Below are 22975 nucleotides of genomic sequence, written 5' to 3' on the forward strand. Positions count from 1 at the left end.
TATTAGCGCTCGTAGTGGTGCTTAAGTGAAACAATCCATTGACTCACATTAGCGCTAGTAGTGGTGCTTAAGTGAAACAATCCATTGACTCACATTAGCGCTCGTAGTGGTCTTTAAGTGAAACAATACATTGACTCATATTACGCTCGTAGTAGTGCTTAAGTGAAACAATGCATTGACTCACATTAGCGCTCGTAGTGGTGCTTAAGTGAAACAATGCATTGACTCACATTAGCTCTCGTAGAGGTCTTTAAGTGAAACAATGCATTGACTCACATTAGCGCTCGTAGTGGTAGAAAGAGGTAAATTGCTAATCTAATCGACCGGATAACGATGATTAAGGAAATGATTGTAATTCTTAGGAATAAATAAAGATTATATTCTCAAATTTATTATATTTTATTTACCTAAAATTCATAGCTCATATCCCTAGGATGTTTTCAACCCTGAATTACTTGTCTGAAGGGCTACAACAGTGGATTTTTATCTATCCTGTGTGAGGCTGTCTTACCACCATTGTTTCTTATATTATACAGCACAGTATGCAACTCTGCCACTGTTTCTCTCTAATGACTCCTGGCGAATTCTGGATGGTTCCTAACATAGGCTAATATGGATCTCTCCCAGTCGTATTTAGTCAATCACAATTGTATACGAGTATGAACTCAAAATTCATGTAGGTTATCAAGCAAACTTCCATTATTCTAAGCGCATGGAGTTTTAGAAGACGGTATTCCAAGCACTGACATGGAACAACAACAACAATAAATGCTATTAGTAATTATGTACACTCCAATTGTCTGCAAGGAAGAAATTCTACACGCTATACACTGTATATAGTAACTAGCTGTAGTAATCGGCGTTACCCTGATGGTTTTAGAATGTTTACTTTTAAGATCTGTATTATCAGTTAGTTATGTATGAACTGAATATTTATAGAATTCCTTTTCGGTATATTGATTTCTACCATCTATTATGTACTTTCAGAGTTATTCAGATGTTTTTGATTTCAAGTTTTAGGTTATTTAATTTTCTAGTAAAACTTTGTTCTTGTGGAAGCACGAATTGACTGGGAAGTATTTGATCCTTTCGAAAAATAATAAGTGATAACTATGTGTATTTCCCTGTCGCGCAATAGATATAATCTACACGATTTAAACTGTCATTAAGACTGTCACCAATCAGCCTTGCGACCACAAAAGCAATGAATTCAACACTAATCTCGGTCATTTTACACTATTTACTATTAAGCCCCTCTCAGCCTCCCGTCTCAATGGAGGCTGAACGTGGACTTAAACTGTATTCAGAGCGTCACAATTCTTCTCAGCGACACATAAACAATGGATTCGACATTAATATCGATTATTTTTCATTAATTTTACATGTCATCGCATCCCATTCCCCACCCCAGCGGTGGTTGGGATGTTTCATTACCATAGTATTTTTTCCAGATGGTAAGTCATATGTGTACCAAGTTTCGTTGAGTTCTATTCTGGAACATAATGGCATTCATCCATAATTTCGGTTATTTTTACATTCATTTTCACCCCTTCTCAACCTCCATACCGATAGCGGAGAAATATGACTTAACTATCCAGAGTGTCACAGTTCAACTTAGCGACTTCGTAAACGACTTATTAGAAATTAATGTAACTCATTTTCGTTATTTTTATATTTCGTGACGTCTGCTAGGAGAGCTAGGGGTGTTTTACCCAATAGTATTTTTTCAGATAGTAAATCATGTGTGTACCAATTTTGTATGAGGGCTATACTGGAAGAAACACACATACATCTGTAATTTTGGTTATTTTGGACAATTTCTTTTCCACCCCTTCTCATCTCCATGTCGATGGGGGATGAACATGCACTTCAAAGACGTCCGGAGTGTCAATATTTATTTCAGCGATCACTAAAAGTATGAATTCGACACTATTTTATATTATTTTCATATCTCACCCCTTCCAAACCCTATCCCTATGGGTGCTAAGTTTGTCGTACCCCCACGTGATTTATCCCTTGACAGTAAGTCATAAGTGTACCAAGTGCACCTGAAATAGCCTCAGTAGTCCTGAAAACTACGGATTCGACACTATTATTGATTGCTTTTATTTATATTTGCATTTCACCCGTTCCCCTAAAGTTTCTACGGGCGTCTGGTCCCCATAGTATTTCTCACATACCGTATAGTAATATTTGTACCAAATTTAGTTCATAGCTATGCAGGAAAATCAAACATACATCCATAATCTCGCCAGTTTGGTCATTTTATTTTTTCACCTTTTCTTAGTCCTTAGTCAAAGAGGGCTAAACTTGGACTTCAAAAAGTCCGGAGTGTCACTGTTCATCTGAGTGATCCATAAAACTTTGTATTCGACACTATTTTAGTTTATTTTATATCTCACGCCCTCCTAAAACCCCTACCACAAAGGGAGCTGAACTTGGACTTATAAAAAATCCGGAGTGTCACTATTCATCTTAACGACCCCGAAAACTATAGACTCGACACTATTTCCGATTATTTTTATATCTCACTCCCTGCCCCACCCCCCTCGCCACCCACTCCGAAGGGTGATGTATTTGTACTTTAAAAATTTCCGGAGCGTCACTATTCGTCTCAGTGACCCCGAAAATATGGACTTGACTCTATTTTCCATTATTATTATTATTATTATTATTATTATTATTATTATTATTATTATTATTATTATTATTATTATTATATCTCACTCCCTCCTCACCCCCACCGCAAAAGGGGCTGAAGTTGGACTGAAAAGTCCGGAGTGTCACTATTCACCTCGGCGTCCCCGAAAACTAAGGATTCGACACTTTTTTGATTATTTTTATGTCTCACTCCCGTCGCCCCCTCACCAAAAAGGATGCTGAATATGGACTTTAAAAAATCCGGAGTATCACTATTTATCTCAGTGACCCCGAAAACTATGGATTTAACACTATTTTCTATTATTTTTATATCTTACGCGCCTCGAACCCACCCTAAGGGATAAAATATCCGGAGTGTCATTATTTATCTCAGCGACCTCGAGAAGTATCGATTCGACACTATTTTCGATTATTTTTATATCTTACTTCACCCTCGCCCCCACTCCGAAGGGGGCTGAACTTGGACTTTTAAAAAATTCGAAGTTACACTATCTGCCTCAGTGACCCCAAAAACTATGGATTCGACACTATTTTCGATTAATTTTATATTTCATTCCCTCGCTTTTAAGGATGCTTGTGGTGTCCTACGCGCACGAGGTTTGTCCCCTGATACTAAGTAATAAGTGTACCAAGTTTGGTTGAAATCGCTCCAGTGGTTTAGGAAGAGATGTAATACATACACAAATACGACTTTTAAATATACGGCTTAGACCTATAGATAGATGTATCCATGTGTAACATTCTGTCTATACTAGCTTTCTCAAATCAAGGAAAACAGTTAACTGTAATTTAATTGCGATGAAGTGTGCACGATGTAATCCCACCCCAATATCTGACATTTATGGCTGACAATAACTCCATAGGAACGGTTTTCCAAACGCCCTTGCGTCTCTGATAATCATAATTATTTAATGCCAGGTTATTTTTACTTTGGTTTTTGAGGGTAACGATTATTATTACTATTATTATTATTATTATTATTATTATTATTATTATTACTATTATTATTATTATTATTATTATTATTATTACCATTATTATTATTAGTAGTAGTAGTAGTAGTAGTTTAGCAGTAGCAGTAGTAGTAGTAGTATATAACAGGGCCTATATTGACGAAAATAAGGGTCATTCTTCCTTACAGTGGTTGAGCGGGGTTCCATTTGATAATGAAGTCATAGTCGAGACCGCTAACATTTTAGCCAGACCTCGCACACAAGAATTACAAAGAAACTGGAGAATTAGACTCTTAATGAGTTGACATTCACATTACGCCTGTTGCCTTGAAGGAGACGTGTGGTTCTTCCCATCATTCCCCTCTCCCGTCATTGTCGAGCCAGTGGGACGTGTGGACAGGCGGGGGAGCAAGTACTTTCCCCTCCGCGTGTGTTTCGTTCATGCTAGATATCCTCGTACTTCCGTTTTCTCCACCTCCCTTCACTCTTCAGACGAGTGCATGTGTTAACGCGTCTGATGGATGTGACCAATAAGAGAGAGTGTGTGTAAGCAGAAACTCGGTGGTTCTGAGGGCTGTACTGATTTTTGGTCTGAAATGAATATTTCTGGCCATGAGATACTGAAGATTTCGAGTGTACGCCCTCTTAAAGCTACAATCACCACCGCCGCTTAATATGCTAGGAGCTAGCGATGCGGAGTAGGCACATTTAAACACCATCAATTGTCACCAACATCAGCCAGGATTTACAACTTACCTTTGGAACTAAAGGACGACTGTGCCCCTGAGATCTGGTAGCTACAACAACATAACGTCAAATGTTGATTGATGTTTGTTGTTTAAAGGGGCCTAACATCGAGGTCATCGGCCCCTAAACGTCAAATGTATCGTCTGCTATATTCCTACTACCATTTCTTTATGTGCTATGTTAGCTATGACTTGAACAGCTATCAATAAAACTCTGCTCATGAAACAAGGATAAAAGCATTCACTGTGGGATGTTTATTCCTGAGTCTTTATTTAACGGCACACAGTGCTAACAAATTTAGTTTGTGAAAGTGTGTCGCTCTCAGTGCAGAAAGAATATATTGACTGCAAAGTATAGACTACAGCAGTAAGATATTTCGAGAGAAACTTTGGTGACTGGAGAGAGCGTAACTTCCTCTGTTCTATATGTTAAAGTTCGGGTTCTCCTTCAACACAGACTTGCGCAAAGAAGGAATTTACAAACGTTGATTAATAGCGCATTTGGTAACAACGTATATTTATTTCAGTCTTGCAATGTTTATAACCACGGAGGAGGAGCAGTTTATCTCTAAAGTATTATTACTGACAATACACTGTCTCTTATTGAACTACTTTAATTTAGGCAGGTAGTGGGTTTGACCCCCCTCTGTCGGCAACCCTGAAGTTGGTTTTCCGCGGTTTCCAATTTTCACCCGATCATGGCCACAAGGCGCGATAATTCACGATTAATAAATATTTTAAAATATCTGAAAAAGAAAATATTTAATTAGTGACATATAATACCTGAAATAGAAAACATGAGGACATGTTTCGTTCTATTAAAACACACTTTATTCAAGAATGGACGAATATTGTGAACAAGTGTGGAAATATTTACAGTATGTGTTCAATGTCTTAATAAACTGATGTCTATCCAACGAGTCCAAAAACATTTCAACTGCCGTGAGACTGCTCCGGTTAACTCGGAGCAAAACAAACCTGCTGATACACATTTCTATTTGCACCATGATGCAAAATTTATAGTCGCGACCTTTAGCCGAGGCTTTGAATTACCCAGGGATATCTATATATCACATGTATCACTTATACGTAGATTCCCAGAAGCAGCCTCTGATAGACAGGCTGATTATCGGTGTTTACTGCGGAATGTGATGATGTCATATGAAAATCGGATGAGAGTTAAACATGGGATAGGGTCTGCTTCTTTCTCGCCCAAGTCATCTTCGTACATGCCATGGGAGGGGTAAAAGGTAAAGGCTTCCACTGTCCATAATCCCGGCACTTTGTATTATCCTGATACTCATTTTGGTGTAGGCTGAGTGTATCTTAGCGCCATCCTACACCTCCGCAAGTGGAAATCTCGTTTCTTAAATGTTTCATTTTCCTAAGGAGGAATCGAACCCATATCCTTCCGGGTGAACCGAACACACCTTTACCTCCTCGACCAGGCAGCCTCTTTTTCTCGCTCAATCACATCAGAACTACAGGATCAATTCAACTTAAATTTGGTATGAATATATCTCAGATGTTCAGTTCCAACTCAGGTTTATTCTTATTTGTCAATAATCAACCGTTTAAAATGGCGGTTATTAGATATTTACTAAACTTGCAAATGCATTATTCGCTAAAAAAAAACGAAAATAATTGCTAATCGGTTAGCCATATCAGAAAATGAACTCCAGAATCTGAACGTAAAACACAGTTTTGTATAAAGATCACATACATTTTCTTCGTAACTAATGGTTCTCCAGGAAATTACGCTTTTATGTGTTAACGCACGCGTTCAATAACATTACACTGACTCACTATTGTTATTAAGTTTCATTTCTGTTTAAAAAACTTCCTCCATAAGCACAGTGCCACAAGGACAATGTATTACAATCTTAGGGTTATGTATTGGAAGAAAAATATGAAACTAAAAAACAATATATTGTATACAAGAAGTAGAAGAAGAAGAAGAAGAAGAAGATGATGATGATGATGATGATGATGATGATGATGATGATGATGAGGGTTATGTATTGGGAAGGCAGCGGCCGTGGCCTTAATTAAGGTACATCCCCAGCATTTGCCTGATGTGAAAATGGGAAACCAAGGAAAACCATTTTCAGGGCTGCCGACATGTATAGTATTTTAAGCCATAGTGTAAAAACACTGGAAATTCTTAAGTAGAGTGTGAATTTCTCTGTGATGAGGGTGGATTTAGAATGTTAAACTAGTAATAGTATTTCTTGTAATATTTTCTTTCCATGGAATTGGATGTTGTACTTTTGTTGTTTGTTTGGTCGGTCGGTCGGTGGTCGGTCGGTTGGTTGGTTGGTTGGTTGGTTGGTTGGTTGGTTGGTTAACTTTACTTTATTATTACACTACTGTAAGTGGCCATTGTCACTGGGCTATTTCCCATTTGCGCTGTATTTGTTAACAATAATAATAATAATAATAATAATAATAATAATAATAATAATAATAATAATAATAATAATAATAATAATAATAATAATAAACGACTGAGATCAACAACAACTAGTCTACATGGAAATCATTCTATTATAAAAATGTGCAATAGACGACTTACTGACAGTGTTGTGAGTTGCAGGTTACCGAGTAAAGGGGAAGAGGAATCATATGGTGTTCCAATTCTTTCACTCGTGTTATATATCATTTAGATGTGCGATAGTAACTGATATCGTGCAGTGAACCAGTCAATCTTGAGGGCGTTCACCGCCATTGATCTCACGGTATTTTATCCCTCACCCACCGGTACTGTGTTAAAGCCTGTACTTACAGAATTACACAATTCATGTGTATAGACATAATTACATATCTATCTGACATTCACCTGGCGATATATATCGATATTTCATCACCCATTTTGATCTCCAGTACTGCACGACTGGTTTATCCATCTTTCATCTTCCAGCGTGATGACTGGTTGAGGTCAAGACTAGATACAGGGTTGCCAATTTAACACATTTGGGAATCATTTTTAATATTTTAGTCCTGATTGAACTACTTAATGTTTTTGAAAATCCCTTCATGGGTGGTCGACGTTTGTGAATAAGAATTTCAACTACTTATTTTTCTAGTGTTTGAACGTCGCACTAAAGTATCTAAGGATCCGGTTATGTGCCACTTTTGAAACAAATCAAGGGTTCCTATATGATTTCGATTGGTATAATTTTTTTTTCTAAAATCATTTACAGTACAGTACTTCCGCATACACCTATCATTAAGATATCTTGTTACGCTAGCCACTACACCACAGAGGCGGACGAGACAGTAACATGGCTTTAAATTACTAGAAAATAATTTTAATAACAACTTTTTAAAATATGTATAGAATTTGCTTTACGTCGCACCGACACAGATAGGTCCTATGTTGACGATGGGATAGGAAAGGGCTAGGAGTGGGAGGGAAGTGGTCGTGGCCTTAATTTAGGTTCCCAGCATTTGCCTGGTGTGAAAATAGGAAACCACGGAAAACCATTTTCAGGGCTGCCGACAGTGTGGTTTGAACCAACTATCTCCCGAATGTAAGCTCACAGTAGCGCGACCCTAACCGCACGGCCAACTCCCAGGTAATAACAATTCTACTATCTTCCAAGCGTCCCAAAGCGAACAAGTTTCTGTAGAAGCTTCAACAAATGGTCTAAAAATAAGACATTTACTCTACCACCTTACCTAACAAGTCAAGTAGATTATGGCATCCATCAGTTTTCTCAGTACGAAACGAAAACTTAATTTATTTCCTTTATTACATTCATTGTATTCAGTTCAACACTATTACAGTATCGGGGTGAGTGGCTGAGACGGTTGAGGCGCTGGCTTTCAGACCCCAACAAACTACAGCCTTGCCTCACTCCTATTTGGATTGCTGCTTTCTTATTTTTCATAGCCCTCGATTCTTATCACTGAAGACTGATTTTTCTAAAGATTGTAGAAAATCCTTCTTTCTCATTGTCTGATTCCGATCACCTTCAGAATCACAATGACAGTCGAATCCGGTTATTTTTTAATAATTTCTAGCCGGGTGCAGCCCTTGTAAGGCAGACCCTCCGATGAGGGTGGGCGGCATCTGCCATGTGTAGGTAACTGCGTGTTATTGTGGTGGAGGATAGTGTTATGTGTGGTGTGTGAATTGCAGGGATGTTGGGGACAGCACAAATACCCAGCCCCCGAGCCACTAGATTTAACCAATGAAGGTTAAAATGCCCGACCCGGCCGGAAATCGAACCTGGGCGTTATAAGACTCCGAAGGGATCGCCAATAATTAACGGTCGTTATAGTCCAAAAATTCTAAAAATGTCATATCTGTAAGTTTCAGTCTGCACACTTATATGGTTACTTAACTGAATAAAGTTAAATCTTCAAACAAATAAGTGAAATAAGTACCGTATATGCAGAGTGGTACTGAGAGGATTTTTTCTAAGGTTTACAGTATATACAACAATAATACGTCAGCAAAAAAAAAAGTAACATGTGAGAAAAGTAGTAGCAACAATGTAAATTTATCAATGCATGGTCTTGGCTAATAAATGAGATCTTACCGAGCTCGATAGCTGCAGTCGCTTAAGTGCGGCCAGTATCCAGTAATCGGGAGATAGTGGGTTCGAGCCCCACTGTCGGCAGCCCTGAAGATGGTTTTCCTTGGTTTCCCATTTTCACACCAGGCAAATGCCGGGGCTGTACCTTAATTAAGGCCACGGCCGCTTCCTTCCACTTCCTAGGCCTTTCCTATCCCATCGTCGCCATCTGTGTCGGTGCGACGTAAAGCAAATAGCAAATAGCAAAAAAAAAAAGAGATCTTCCCTCTGTCCTTCCAAATTGTAGAAATCTTTCAGCGTGATACCCCCAATTCCTTCGCAACATTGACTTTTGTTTCACCATTTTGTAATCGCCATATTCTTAGCGGCGTTTCTTCAATATTAAACACTTTTCCTTTCTTTTAAGACATCCTCACAACGATGTTTGCCTTGACTATTCAACAAGGAGACTGATTTGAAATCTATTCCTTCTTCTTCTTCTTCTTCTTCTTCTTCTTTTCCGACCTCTTTCCCCACACCTGTGGGGTCGCCGGTGCGAACTGCGTCGCACATGTGGATTCGACTCTGTTTCTACGGCCGGATGCCCTTCCTGACGCCAACCCTACTGTATATGTAGGGATGTAATCACTACTGCGTGTTTCTGTGCTCGTTGGTAGTGTGTTGTGTTGTGTTGTGTTGTGTTGTGTTGTGTTGTGTTGTGTTGTGTTGTGTTGTGTTGTGTTGTGTTGTGTTGTGTTGTGTTGTGTTGTGTTGTGTTGTGTTGTGTGACTATGAAGAGGAGAGTGTTGCGACGGACATAAACATCCAGTCCCCGAGGCATAAGAATCAGAAGTGATTAAAATCCCCGACCCGGTCGGGAATCGTCCCCGAGACCCTGTGTACCGAAGGCCAGTACGCTGACCAGTCAGCCAACGAGTCGGACACTGATTTGAAATCTACAATATACTGAAAACAAAAACCAACCCCATGGAGCAACAGCCCCGAAGGGCCTTAGCCTACCAATCGACCGCTGCTCAGCCGGAAGGCCTGCTAATCTACTAAAAACAAACCAAACCAAACCAAACCAAACATCATGGAGCAACAGCCCCGAAGGGCCATGGCCTACCAAGTGACCACTGCTCAGCCCAATGACCTGCACATTATGAGGTGTCGTGTGGTCAGCACGACGAATCCTCTTGGCCGTTATTCTTGGCTTTTTAGACCGGGGTCGCCATCTCACCGTCAGATAGCTCCTCAGTTGTAATCACGTAGGCTGAATAGACCTCGAACCAGCCCTCCAATAAGGGTAAAAAAACCTGACCTGGCCGGGAATCGATCCTGGGGCCTCCGGGTAAGAGGCAGGCACGCTACCCCTACACTTCGGGGCCGGATCTACTGAGAACAAGAGTTTGAAAATAAGTGTTACATTGTAGTCAACAATCCCCAAACGCGTAACAAACAAAAAACAACATTGGACACTATTCCATACGGTATGTCGTAATAAGCGATGTCGTACTAAGCGCTTTTAGGCGGGACCGTTTTGATTTCGCCGTTATATCTAATACGTCGTTAATAGGGATGTCGCAATAAACGGTTTCGTCTGTAATTTGGTTCAACCAATATCCATTTAAATATAAATTCAGAAAGTCATCATCATCATCATCATCTGTTTACCCTCCAGGTTCGGTTTTTCCCTCAGACTTAGCGAGGGATCCCACCTCTACCGCCTCAAGGGCAGTGTCCTGGAGCTTCAGACTCTTGGTCGGGGAATACAACTGGGGAGTATGACCAGTACCTCGCCCAGGCGGCCTCACCTGCTATGCTGAACAGGGGCCTTGTGGAGGGATGGGAAGATTGGAAGGGATAGGCAAGGAAGAGGGAAGGAAGCGGCCGTGGCCTTAAGTTAGGTACCATCCCGGCATTCGCCTGGAGGAGAAGTGGGAAACCACGGGAAACCACTTCCAGAATAGCTGAGGTGGGAATCGAACCCACCTCTACTCAGTTGACCTCCCGAGGCTGAGTAGTTCCCGTTCCAGCCCTCGTACCACTTTTCAAATTTCGTGGCAGAGCCGGGAATCGAACCCGGGCCTCCGGGGGGTGACAGCTAATCACGCTAACCACTACACCACAGAGGCGGACAATTCAGAAAGTACTCATTTAAAATATCTCAAGTCATAACCGATGATTTGGTAATCCCATTCCGACAGTAAACCTTACCTCACCCACGCCTCTAAACATTCAGGATAGAATCAACTGGATACTTATCACAAAAATTAAGTGTTCAATTATATCTAATAATGTACGCTTACGCTTATCATACTGCAGACCATCTTTAAATCGACGCTCAACTTGATGGGCTAACTGACCTCTAGAATCGAGAGCGGTATCTTGTCTGGGCACTGTCTACATCAGACTTCCGAGGTCAGTAGCAATTGCCTGACTGTCGACCGGACTTCATCCATTGTTTCCTTATCTAAGGCCGCCCATCTAACCCATCCAGAGCAGAGAGCCACCTAAGAGAAGTGCTTGGAATTAAATTGGTTAAAAGAACGCTTAAATGCTCTCCATTTTACTGTTAAGCTTTGTTCTCATCGTTCCTATCGCACCCATATTGCCAGCGTTTCGAGGGTATACTATAACATCCTAATTGCACAGGGTATTTTAAAAAATTGGTATACGCTGTAAAGAAATGGATTTTCATCATTCAAGAACCTTGTCTGTACATTTGTCTTAAAGTAGCCTATTTATAAGCTGTTTTCTGTAAGACCAAGACCATGATATAGCTGCAAATAAAAACTAGTTCATATATAGTTGATTATATCACGAGATCAATTGATTTTCTTCTTCTTCTTCATTTTGCCTCATGACTGAGGCGTCGTGACTATCATAATATTTAGCCCTCTAGCCAATGAACCATACTCCGCCATTCTTCCTTACCTAAAGCTTTCAATGTGGTTACTCTGAGAGAACACTGTAGGGGGCCGTTCACCATGTCAATCCATCGCGTTGGTATTCGTCCTCGATGTCTGGTTCCCTGGACTTTGCCCTCAACAATCAGCTTTTGAGGACTACCATCTCGGCGCATTATATGTCCAAAGTAGCGTACAATCGGCTGAGAGACCTTACACGATAGACGAACTTTTATAAGTTGGTTCAGGATTGATGTGTTCGTGCGATGAACTGTCCAAGGAATCCTTAACATTTTCCTCCAACACCACATTTCAAAGCTTTCTATCCGTTCACGATCACGTTTGAGGATGGTCCACGTCTCTGCGGCATACAAGAAGACTGAGAAGACTAGAGATTCAACGAGCTTATTTTTTGTCTTAAGGACATTTCAGGCTATTTCTTTCTTATCCGACGCAAGTACTTCAACAAGCTGACAAACCAACCAAATATAAAGCTTTCGTATTATTTTCACCCTTACATGTTACAGACCCAAACACGGAATTCAGCCCCTGGCTAATGAGATTGGAGAATTCTCTAGCAACCAGCTTTCCACAATGCAGTATTCGGCAAAGCAAACAGTACTGAAATTCCAAACATGCTCTGAACGTGAAACAGGACAGAATGTCGTCAAAAACTTGTCATTGCAACGATAATAAATGCAGTAAGATGGAGCTATAGCCCACACGGGGAGGGGATTCGCTTGTTGTTCTGCAACAACACTTTGAAGATGGCTTAATGAGCCTACCTTCGGCACTCTCAATTCACAACCGTAGTTAGTCACATATGCTGAAAAAATTCATTTTCTGGTCAGGTGACCAACCTAGAAATGATCCGGAATTACGAGAGAAATCAGCAATTTCTCTACATCTTCTGCAGACTCAGATAAATAACAATATCATCGGCAGTTCTCAGAGTCTTGATTTCCTCTCCTTGAATTGTGATTCTTTTCCAAATTCCTGTTTGATTTACTTTTTACTGCCTTTTCTTTATAAATATTAAAAAGGAGAGGGGGCAAACTACAGCCTTGCCTCACTTGCTGCTTTTATATATATTCCCTCGACTCTTATCACTTTCTGTATCTTCCCGGCAATATAAGTTCATCAACCTGTTCGGCAGTCAATAGGATCGTTATGAACAATGCGTGTAGCGTGATGGTACACAGTTTGAACACACGCTGTACCCACGTATTTGAATACATGTTGTAGTCGTCGCCTTAGCTGGTATAATGGCGTATTTTGATATTCTGAGCATGACTGTAATTTCAGTAGTCTACCGTTTGTTTTACCGCATACTCTATGCTGACGACAGACAATCAAATATTCAGTAAAGGGAAGTAGTTCCGTGATGAGATAAATTAATAAAATAATAATAATAATAATAATAATAATAATAATAATAATAATAATAATAATAATAATAATAATAATAATGCCTCAGCTACGGTGTGCACACATTTTCATTAGACGCCATCTGGCTGTCTGCTCATCAATTTCGACGTTCCGTTTTACTGTAGGCCTACTTGACGGCGGATATAAAACAGAATCTCTCTTGAGCGTCTATGGCTGAGTTTTAATTAATTTTGTCGGGTGAACACAGTGTGTATCATCCGAAATCTTTTACGTGCCAACATCATACGACATGGAGTCTCGAATGGACGTTCTTCCTCCCTTCAAAACTCCGACTACCTCTGCCGAGGAAGCCGGCACTCTACCGCTGTTCCACAGAGGCTATTAATCAATCAGTTTATCAGTCATCATTAATCTGCACTTAGGGCTCTCGCCCTATCAGTTGTGTTATCAGTTGTCTTCTCTTGAATGATTTCCAAAAACTAGAACATTTACCGAACATTTTCCTTGAAAAATTATTATAATCCCTAATTCCTCTTCCTATAACTGAATGTTTGCTTTAGTGTTTATTTTTTAATTCCAATTTGTCCGCGTCTGTGGTGTATTGGTTAGTGTGATTAGCTGCCACCCACAGAGGCCCGGGTTCGATTCGCGGCTCTACCACGAAATTTGAAAAGTCGCACGAGGGCTGGAACGGGGTCCATTCAGCCTCGGGAGGTCAACTGAGTAGAGGGGGTTTGATTCCCACCTCAGCCATCCTCGAATTTGATTTCCGTGGTTTCCCACTTCTCCTCCAGGCAAATGCCTGAATGGTAGGGCCTACCTAACGTAAGGCCAAGGCCGCTTACTTTCCTCTTCCTTATCTATCCCTTCCGATCTTCGCATCTTCTCACAAGACCCTTGTTCAGCATAGCAGGTGAGGCCGCCTGGGCGAGGTACTGGTCCTCCTCTCGAGTTGTATCCCCCAACTCCAAGTCTTACGCTCCAGGACACTGCCCTTGAGGCGGTAGAGGTGGGATCACTGGCTGAGTCCGGGGGGAAAATGAACCCTGCAGAGTAAATAGATTAAGAAACAAAGAAGGGAAGAAATTCCAACTTTATCTTCATATGATAATAATAATAATAATAATAATAATAATAATAATAATAATAATAATAATAATAATAATAATAATAATAATAATAATAATAATAATGGCGTCTGGCCTCCGAAGATGTCTTTCCAATTACTTACGTGTAAGGTGACATGCGCGTCTATGTGGATGCTGATAACCGCACACTCACACAGGCCCCGGGCTATTGAAATTAGCGAGTGAAAGTTAAAATTCCTCACCGAGACCAGAATTGAACCCGGGACCTCTGGACTAAAAGCCAGCACGCTAATGACTTAGCCATGCAGCCGGACTAAATTCGTGTTCTCTTCCGGAGGTGGTATAGCTCTTTTCAGGCACACTCCCAGTACAGGTGAGCTGTGTGTACCATTTTAACCACATACCACCCCTCCTGCCATTTTTAACATTTCTGGCAGTACCGGAAATCAAACGTGGGCCCCCGAGGACGGTAGCTGATAGTGCTAATCGTTATGCTACGGAGGCAGAACTTACCTTTAAAAGTTCCACTGAAGCTTATTCATCTACTCATGTCATTCCGCGTGATCTCTCTACTGACAGCTCGGAATACACCGCTTAGTCGAGCAGCTCGTCTCCTTACTCCCAAGTCTTCCCAGCCCAAAGTTTGCAACATTTTCGTAACACTACTTTTTTGTCGGTAATCATCCAGAACAAACCGTACTGGTTTCCTTTGGATCTTTTCCAGTTCGTACCAACATTCCTGATGTACAAATGTCTTTCCTTCATCATTTTCATAAAAATTACAAAATGAGTGCATCCAAGCAGCTGAGTTTTGGTCGGCGAGAACTAACCCTAGACCCTTAGAGGACCAACGACTTCGGGCAGAGGAGCCCTTTTGGGATGTAATGGTCGCTCAGAGGAGGAAATTCCTCTGAAACCCATCTGGTAGCGTCTCCACCCCAGGTTAGGGGTGGCTACAAGGGCGTTTGTTCTCCAATCTTTGAGGGGGCTTCTACATCTCATGGAAATATATTCATAGAACTTATATCGAACACAGCAATAATAATGAAACTCAATGTTATGCGGTGTGACCTTATTGCCTTTCTTCTTTCAGCGTCTTATGTTAGCAGTTCACAAGTTTATAGACTTCAAACCAAAACAAGAATGTCATATATTCTTCGAAAAATTGACCTAAGAAAACTGTATAAATACCTGCACAACTGCATTGTACATACAATATTTACCTAAACGTGTCAAACGTGAAACCTAGGAAAATAGCGTTCTCTTCTTTCGCATGACCTTTTAACATATCGTATTATCATATTAATTAACTCTCCGTCTCCTGGATTGAATGGCCAGCGTAGTGGCTTTAGATTCAGAGGACCTCGAGTTCGCTTCCTGGCTGGGTCGAGGATTTAAATCTTAAATAGTTAATTCTCTTGTGTAGGGGATTGGCTGTTTGTGTTGTTCACAACATTACTGCAACATACACCACACTTCACACTATCCCCACCATAATAACAAGTAGTTACACAACAGATGCCACCCACCATCGTCGGAGGGTCTTCCTTGCAAGGGCTGTACTAGGCTAGCAATAGCCACACGAAATTAATATAATTAATAATGAATATAATTAATGTAACTAGCATATTTGTCCTTCAAGTGTTTTGTTTTATACGTTCCATTTCAATAGCATTCAGAAAGAGGACTTATATACAAGTTTCGTAACAGCGCTGTGTGCCTCTTATCATGAAAGGTAGTTCAACTGAATTTTAAAAGGTTCTTTTTTTTTTTTTTTTTTTTTTTTGCTAGGGGCTCTACGTCGCACCGACACAGATAGGTCCTATGGCGACGATGGGATGGGAAAGGCCCAGGAGTTGGAAGGAAGCGGCCGTGGCCTTAATTAAGGTACAGCCCCAGCATTTGCCTGGTGTGAAAATGGAAAACCATCTTCAGGGCTGCCGATAGTGGGATTCGAACCTACTATTTAAAAGGTTCTACCGTTATCAGTATCAGTAACAGTTGCTCTGGACTAATTTTGTTTAATACAGCTATTCTTACGAGAAAAGTCAGGTGTGCGTGTTTATAAGAAGATTGAAATCTTTCTTTATAGCAACCTGTTTCTCTATGCTTTCCAAGCTGAGGGCAGTCATGAAAGATCAAATAATCAGAAAATAGCACTTCATTCAAGCAACGTCGATTGCGTGCGGACGCGGTTCACTATTAAGAGCACAACAGCTCTGTGTAAGTCCCTCCGTGCCGTGTGAAATTACCAGTGATAGCCTTTCTTCATCAGTTAGCCGGCAAGGGAGATGGCCATCAGTGATTACTACTACTGCTTCCGTGTTCATATTTAACTCTCTGAACACTTAGACGCCGCCTTCCTGGTCTTGGATACGTATTATGTACCTCTTGCCATGAAAGGTAGTTCAACTGAACTTTAATAGGTTCGTGAGTTATAAGTCTCTTCGTCCAGAGGTCGCATTTTAGTTTCCCGGCTCTGAAAGAGATTTGCAGTTTGGCTGAGTCTGGAAGCACTCAACTTAGTGAGGAAAGGGTAGAGCTGTGTTGAATTCTTAATCCGCTAACCATTCTTCTTTCTTTCTTTCTTTCTTTCTTTCTTTCTTTCTTTCTTTCTTTTCTTTTCTTTTCTTTCTTTTTCTTTCTTTATCTTTTTCTTTCTTTCTTAATCTGTTTATCCTCCAGTGTTGATTTTTCCCTCGCACTCAGCCTCAATGGCAGTGTCCTGGAGCGTGAGACTTTGGGTGGGGGGATAAAACTGGGAAGGAGGACCAGTACCTCACACAGGTGACCTCACCTACTATTCTGAACTGAGGCCTAGTAGGCGGATGGGAAGATCGGAAAGGATGGACAAGGAAGAGGGAAGGAAGCGACTGTGACCTTAAGTTAGGCACCATCCCGGTATTTGCCTGGAGGAGACCTTGGAAAGCACGGAAAACCACTTCGAGGTTGGCAGAGGTGGGAATCGAACCCTCTTCTACTCAGTTCACCACCCGAGGTTGAGTGGACCCCGTTCAAGCCCTCGCACCAGTTTTCAAATTTCGTGGCAGAGCCGGGAATCGAACCCGGGCCTCCGGGGATGGCAGCTAGTCACGCTAACCACTACACCACAGAGGCGGACTCCGCTACCATTCTCGTAGTGATTTTGATCTTTCTTTTTTCTTTTTAAACTTCTGGACAACACGGTTAATCCTTCCTCTCCAGTTATAGGCAAATTGAGTGTGTACAGCTCCTGAGCACCGCCTGATAGCTGTATTGATGGGAAATGCTCCGCTGAGTCCGAGGTATCAATAATGAACAGAAATATATGAAAGCATGGTATACATCCCATCGTTTACAATAGTGAGTTGTGTTTGTATCATTTAGTCTATGCCTCTTTGAAGCGCTTCCTTAATCCAAAATAGAGATACATTTTCAGAAGCGTTTCTCTTTTTCTTCCAAGATTGAAACTTCATTCCTTTCTTGTTATTACACTACTTTCCGTAAACAAAAAAAAGTCTATACATTCTCTAATAATAATAATAATAATAATAATAATAATAATAATAATAATAATAATAATAATAATAATAATAATAATAATGCTACCGGGCGAGTTGGCCGTGCGCGTAGAGGCGCGCGGCTGTGAGCTTGCATCCGGGAGATAGTAGGTTCGAATCCCACTATCGGCAGCCCTGAAGATGGTTTTCCGTGGTTTCCCATTTTCACACCAGGCAAATGCTGGGGCTGTACCTTAATTAAGGCCACGGCCGCTTCCTTCCAACTCCTAGGCCTTTCCTATCCCATCGTCGCCATAAGACCTATCTGTGTCGGTGCGACGTAAAGCCCCTAGCAAAAAAAAAAAATAATAATGTTATTACTTTCACGTCCCAATAACTACTTCTGACTTTTTTCGGAGACGCCAAGGTGCCAGAATTTTGTTCTTTTACGTGCCAGTAAATTTACCCACACGAGGCTGACGTATCTGAGCACCTTCAAATACCACCGGACTGAGCCAGGATCGAACCTGCCAAGTCTGAGCCGCTCAGCTCGGTATACTTTCTCTCCCCTGAGGGCGAGGGTTTCCCCTTGCTTGTTGTAATAGGTGACTAAAAGGGGAACCAGGGTCACTCAACTTGGAGCGTGGATTGAGGTCCACGGTTCCCAATGACATTGCTATCACATCTGCTAATCTCCTCGCTTTCATTTTTCTTATCCAAACTTGGTCTACATCTTTTCCGACCTCGACAGTCGTAAGTGTATGAGGCCAAGGATATATTTATTTTGTTATGCCCTTCGTGCGTCTTCCCTTCCCTTGGTGTACTTTCATTCTTCGAAGAACTGGACCTCTTCCTTTTCCCTTCTGATTCGAGTTAATAGAGGGAGGTTGCACAGTTGTACTTCCCCTGTAAACAATAATCACCACCACTGCTCTACATTTTCTCCACTTATTCTTCACGTAGCATTATTTCTCAGATTTCCATTTTCCTCTTGCTGCGATATCAATGTCTTGAACGTTGTATTGGATATGGTTAAGAATTCAGAAGAATTTGTCCTTTGCTCTTCTTTAAACCACTCCCACAACCAGATTTCTCGAAAAGTGAAGCACAGAGTATCAACATTTACAGCAATTTTATTTCAAGAATTTCCATTTGCTAAGAAATCAGAATTCCTAACTTATTCTCACCATCTATTTTATGGACTTGATATAATTTAGTTAGTATTATCTAAGGGAGCGTGAGGCCTGGCTACTTTCCCTGGCTAGAGTCCCGGTGAATTCAGCTGGAATTTCCACAAGTACCAGCGCGTGAGTGTATCGGATCTTAAACACTCTGCTAAGACTAAAATTGAGTCTGGATGCTCCGTCGACCCCATAGATACATGGGAAGATAACGCTGAAAAAATCAATATTGTCCAAGAAGAACATTTGTCTGATCACACTTGTCAGCGGAGATCAGAGGCAGTGGAGCAGAAACTAGCTTACTGCTACTAGGCCTAAATCAAATTAGCAGTAAAGGAGGATAGCATTTCTACTCATTGTTATAATTTCCCGTTAAGCTTCTAATTGACGATGTATCTGTTCTACAGCGGGGGCTTCCCAACCGAGGCGGCCAAGGGGTTCTGAGTTCATACGAAAGGACGTGGGTTCGATTCACTGTCAGGAAGTAGAATATTTAGAAAATTGATTTCCACTTCTGGAAAATCATATGACCGTAGGGTTGACTCAGTCTACACCAAAAATGAGTGTAAGGTTAATTCCTGTAGGTAGAAACAACCAGGCGAAGGATTAACCTCCCAAATTGGTGCGAAGATTATGAATAGTGGAAGCCTTTACCTTGTGCTATTCCAAAGCCCTTCATGACTATAAGGAGATGGATGTGATTGTCGTTCTCTTCTATATATTCCTTAATTCTCCGCAATTTTACTGCTGACCTATTTATGGCAGACTTCAATACCGGACTTATTTTAGCTATAATAAACGATGCACCAACATGTGTCGACAGGAGCCTGGGAAAGAGTGATTACGTCAAAACGGCTCTCAGCGCTGTCATATGTCACTGATCGCTCAGAACATTTTTAACGCCATTCTATTAGATTTCATTGTCATGTCACGCATCGCAAACCGTAATATCATATACCCCATTATCCTGCTCCAAATATTACCATATTCTGTTCAACAAGGAATAATGCTCACACTTTTAACATTCCTTTCGGAAGCCATATTCATTTCCCATCAGTTCTCCAATTCCTCACCAGTTTGCTCTCGAAAACCGAAAGAATTGGTAACGCTATTTAGGTCATGTAGCTGCGAACTTCCATTCAGGAGGTAATTGATTCGAACCACACTGTCGGCAGCCCTGAAGATGGTTTACTCTGGTTTCCTATTTTCACACCAGGCAAATTCTGGGGCTGACCTTAATAATAATAATAATAATAATAATAATAATAATAATAATAATAATAATTTACGTCCCACTAGTCCAACTCGTTGGCTGAATGGTCAGCGTACTGGCCTTCGGTTCAGAGGGTCCCGGGTTCGATTGCCGGTCGGGTCTTTTACGTGCTAGTAAATATGCCAACACGATTCTGATGTATTTCAGCAATACCGCCGGACTCATCCAGGATCGAACCTGCCAAGTTGGGCTCAGAAGGCCAGTGCCACGCCGTCTGAGCCCAGTCAGTCCGGCTGAACATAATAAAGGCCATGGCCACTTCCTCCCTAGCCCTGGCCTGTCCCATCTTCACCATAAGCCCTGTCTGTACAGAAAAGAATTGTACTCAAAATATGACTGAACGGTGTGAAAGTTTTGCTTATTCATAAATTTCCTAGATTCAGTGGCCTTATATCTCAGAAGTTAAATCACAAAATGTGGACACTTTAGTGAGAAACAAACAAACAAAGTCCGACTTGTTGGCTGAATGGTGAGCGTACTGCCCTTCGGTTCAGAGGGTCCCGGGTTCGATTCCCGGCCGGGTCCGAGATTTTAATCGCTTCGGATTAATTGTTCTGGCTCGAGGTCTGGGTTCCAACACTCTTCTCTTCATATTCACACAACACACCACACTACCAACCACCACAGGAACACGCAATAGAGATTACATCCCTCCATATAGGGTTGCGTCAGGAAGGGCATCTGGTCGTAAAACAAGGCCAAATCTACATGTGCAACTCAGTTCGCACCCGCGACTCCGCAAGGTGTGGGGAAAAAGCTATAGAAGAATAAGAAGAAGTGAGAAACAAAAATATATTGTAAATGACTCGGATCGCGGTTTTATCAGCGGGTTATTGTAAAGTACTTAAGTAATGGTTTAACAGACTACAATGTAACTCGATCCTAAGTGATTCATAGTTTCAAAGGAACTAATAATGAGTTTGTCAACATTGCAATCCTTATGTTTCACTATTATTAATAATAATAATAATAATAATAATAATAATAATAATAATAATAATAATAATAATAATAATAATAATAATAATAATGTTATTTGCTTTACGTCCCACTAACTACTTTTTAAGGTCTTCGGAGACGCCGAGGTGCCGGAATTTAGTCCCGCAGGAGTTCTTTTACGTGCCAGTAAATCTACCGACATGGGGCTGTCGTATTTGAGCACCTTCAAATACCACCGGACTGAGCCAGGATCGAACCTGCCAAGTTGGGGTTAGAAGGCCAGCGCCTTAACCGTCTGAGCAACTCAGCCCGGCTGTTTCACTATTATTCTCAGTTTGCATGAAATATGTGTTAAAGAAATTGGAAAGTTAGAATTCACTTACAAGGAATTCATGTTGGTACCGAGTGAGTTGGCCGCGCGGTTAGGGCTGAGTAGCTGTGAGCTTGCATTCGGAAGATAGTGGGTTCGAACTCCACTGTCGGCAGCCCTGAAGATGGTTTTCCGTGGTTTCCTACAGCCATAGTAGGCAAATGCTGGTGCTGTACCTTACTTAAGGCCACGGTCGCTTACTTCCCACTCCTTTCCTATTGCATCGTCGCCATAATACCTATCTATGTCGGTGCGACGGAACAGATTGTAAATAATAATAATAATAATAATAATAATAATAATAATAATAATTTTATTAATAATAATAATAATAATAATGGCGTATGGCCTCCAGAAAGGTTCTGGTGCAGGTCTTTCGAGTTGACGCCTTATAGGTGACCGGCGCGTCTGAGAGAATGGTGCCCTACCTTTAAATAATTCTAATGCTGAAGAGGGCAAACATACCCAGGCCCCGAGCCATTGTAATTAACCAATGAAGGTTAAAATCCGCAATCCGTCTGAGAATACAACCCGGAACCCCCTGGGCCAAGGCCAGCTTGCTAACCATGTAGCCATGAAGCGGAATGCATATTTTTTGAAGAGTTCCGACACAGAATGTTAGAGTTACATTTGCATAAAAATGTGAAGTCTGAAGTGTTATGCTTGTTCGAATCTAAATTCCGGTGATTCCAACTACTTATAGTATAATTTAGGGTACTATTTTTATAAATCTAGGACAGAAATCAACCTAGAATATTATCATAACCAAGAGAAGCCCTCGTATGCTTAATTAGCTACCAAAACTGATGCCGAGTTGGGTCTAGGAACCAATTTTTTTTCTTTTTGTATAAACTTTGCAGAGTGTAGTAAGGATTAGAACAAACACAGCATCTACATACTGTATAATCGCATACAAAGGCCTCTGCGTGGAGAAAAGTCACACTAACAATATTGAATTCGCAAGGGATGTAAGGTTGAAACTGTACCTTAAATGTGACATTTCATCGTAATTCATTATTATTATTATTGTTATTATTATTATTATTATTATTATTATTATTATTATTATTATTATTATTATTATTATTATACCAGGGGTACAACTTCCCCACCTATTTAAAGTACTCACCTTCTCTACGACCACCTAGGCCAACAGACTTGAACTTGTTTAACTCCCAATGAATTTCGTCTTCCATGGTTAGATGGCTCTACCATCGATTTATTAGCTCACTCTCACGGACTAAAACCAAATTAAGTGCTTAAGAAATTTCATTTTTCTTATTGGTAAATATTTTTCTGAGGATCCGAAGTTGTCAATACTTCAGCTGGTTCCTCTTTTATTGTAATCTGTCCTTCAGATGCTTATAAATATGTTTTCGAGACAATCAAAACCGGGGGTGTGTACAGGAATCCAGTCTATCAGCAAAGTGTAGTTCAATTTAATCCGGAAGCTTCCCCTTGCGG

The sequence above is a fragment of the Anabrus simplex genome, chromosome 3 (assembly GCF_040414725.1).
Source record: "Anabrus simplex isolate iqAnaSimp1 chromosome 3, ASM4041472v1, whole genome shotgun sequence".
In the NCBI taxonomy this organism is placed as follows: Eukaryota; Metazoa; Arthropoda; class Insecta; order Orthoptera; family Tettigoniidae; genus Anabrus; species Anabrus simplex.